The 2,667-nt window shown below is 46.5% G+C and overlaps 1 pseudogene; it reads right to left on the reverse strand.

The window, feature by feature from the left end:
* Positions 1–371: 371 nt before the first annotated feature.
* LOC143437472 (small ribosomal subunit protein uS2 pseudogene) lies at positions 372–1,209 on the reverse strand (annotated as a pseudogene).
* Positions 1,210–2,667: the final 1,458 nt, after the last annotated feature.

Raw genomic sequence — 2,667 nt, forward strand, 5'->3', positions numbered from 1 at the left:
CAAGAAGGCAGATCTAAAAGCAGATCAAGAAGACACAACAAACTCACAGACCTGACAAAGACCAAGTAGTTGCCTGGTAATAATCAAACTTGCCTCATAAGAGAAGCTCACAGGAGTTTTCTTAAGAAAGGAATCACTTAGGTTGAGATTCATGAAGCAGTCATGGGAAGCAAAGGCATTAAGGTATTACAACATTATGGCACCATGACAGCTGATAACCATTGTTGGTGTAAAAAGAGCGTGTGTGAGAGAAAAGACTGAAAAGGGTGGCTGGCAGTTTGAACTACTCATACCATGTTTTGTTTTTCAGCTTTTAGGAACTTTATTTTCCTTCTACTTTTTTTCCTTTGATCATATGTCTGCAGAGGAGCTCAGGACCACTCAGTGGTGGCTCCAACCCACTCGGTGGCCTGTGCTGTGGGAGCTACTGAGCAGTCCTCAGTGGCTGGATGAGCACTCCAGTCTTCTGTGGGGAACTGCTGGATGGGCACAGAGGGTATTTGCACACCCTCAGACCAGTCAGCCACCTCAGGCTGAGCAGCAGTGAACTTAGGAGCTGGTGTGGTCCATTCATCCTGAAATGCCTCTTTGGTCACAGCCTTCTCAACAGCAGCTTGCTCCTCCTTCTCAATCTCCTCTGGGTCTCTGTAGAAGATCAGGCAGAACCTCCAAAGATGCTCACAGGAGATAGTACCTCACATGCGGAGTACTTCCCGGGCCAGCATCCACCACATCAGACCCACTTAGTGAGCTCCCTGGTTACATGGGATGGTAATACCCACATAGCCAAGGGGAAAGTGTTACACAGAGCAGTGGTGAACAGGTTGATATAATAAAGGCCTCTGTGAGGGGCTGGTAGTAAACCCTGGGATCAGCCAACACTAGAAGCCATGGCTCCTGAAAGACTGCTTGGATTTGGTTAGTGAAGGTCCCAGGTATAAAGCAGCCAGACATTGCAGTGGCTCCAGTTCACATCAGTGAACTTCAGTGCATCCCACTGGTCAGTGTTCCTGGAGGAGATGACACTGCGAGCTCTAGCCTCTCCCAGGTCCTCTTCAAATTTATGATGTAAATTCAGTCACTTTTCCTTCTGTGGATGTACTTCTCCATCTGAAAGTCAAGGCTGGTGCCACTGAAGTGGGTTCCTGCAGCAAGGAATTTGAAAACACTGCCCTCCTTCAAATGCAGGACATCAAGGGCTCAGGACATTATGTAAGTGTCCCTTTAAGTTATGGTGGGAATCAAGAACAACTCCATATGGACCTATCCCTGGGCAGCATGGAAAGCAACTAATACCATGATTAAAAGGATTGGTATCAGCTCAAAACCCCCAACACCAAGTTCTGAGCACAAAGCAGATTTATTCATCCCAGAGAGACAGAGGGCAGGGAATAAGAGACAGAAAGGAGATAGAGGACTAGGGAGAAGAGGAAGGGAACAAAGGAGAGGGGAGGGATATTTGTCCCCTGGGGTGGGAGCCCAAAGGACTGCCTCTGGATAGAGAGGAGACAGACATGGCCCATAGGAAAATGGCAGTTTATAAAGGTAAAAGGGGAAACCCTGTATTTGGATGAGGTGTTTTCATTTTAACTGGGCATGTTGGTTAGGCGAGCCAAAGGGGGCTTTGGAATACTAGACGTTAGCACTTTGATAGCTGGACCTTGGTAGTCAGCCTTGGGAGGACAAAGTAGCCAGATGAAGGAATGGACATTTAAGGCTAGCTTTAGGAATGTAATTTAACTTTTAGCAAGGAAGGGATAATGGAAGACAAGGCCTGCCAGAGCCACGTTTTCCATGCTCGGGCTGGCTAGAGTCACTTCACTGTTCCTCTAACCAACAAAGCTCATAGCCTGTCATCCAGAAGCTAAGGAAACCGTGTGGTGCATTTCAGGAAACACAAACATAGAAAAGGCATCACAGTGACAGTCACATCGTCAGACATGGGGCCAGATGTCAGTCCTTGTGTGTGTGTGTGTGTTACTCCCTTATAAGGAGAAAAGATGCAGGTATGATGCAAGTACCAGAAGCCAATCACCTAGACCTCACTACTGTCTGAAAAAATAATAATAATAATAAACAAAGAAGATAAGTCCTGGGATGCTCCTTCAGGGTCTACAGGGGGGTAACATTCACTATCACATCAGAACCCATCAGTGTTGTCCGTAAAGAATTCTTAGTAGTGGCTTGAGTCATATGGAAATTGTCATTGCTCCACTATTTGATTAACTTTAGGAACAAACTTGGTCCATCAAGCGCTGTGGTGCTATACAGGCTTTACGTCCTACACACATGAGATGAAGGGAATGATACAGTGGCAAGGTGGGAGAGATGGTTTCAGCAGTAAAAGGGTTGCTCTGTACGCAGAAGAACCAGGGCTCACATCCTCAGCACCCACATAAAAAGCATGGTATGCTGCCATGTGTCTATAATCCCGACACGTGGGGAGGGGTAGACAAGAGGATTCTTGGCGCTTGCTAGCCAGCTGCTCCTATCAAAGTAGTGAGCTCCGGGCTCTGTGAGAAACTGTCTCAGAAAATGAAGTGAATATAGAAAATGCTGCCCAACATCAACCTCTGACCGTTAAACGCAAGCGCATATGCATACACCCACATGCATACATGTGCATACATGAAAACCAATATACACACACACATATGTGTGTGTGTA

This window comes from Arvicanthis niloticus, chromosome 24, assembly GCF_011762505.2.
Source record: "Arvicanthis niloticus isolate mArvNil1 chromosome 24, mArvNil1.pat.X, whole genome shotgun sequence".
Classification (NCBI taxonomy): domain Eukaryota; kingdom Metazoa; phylum Chordata; class Mammalia; order Rodentia; family Muridae; genus Arvicanthis; species Arvicanthis niloticus.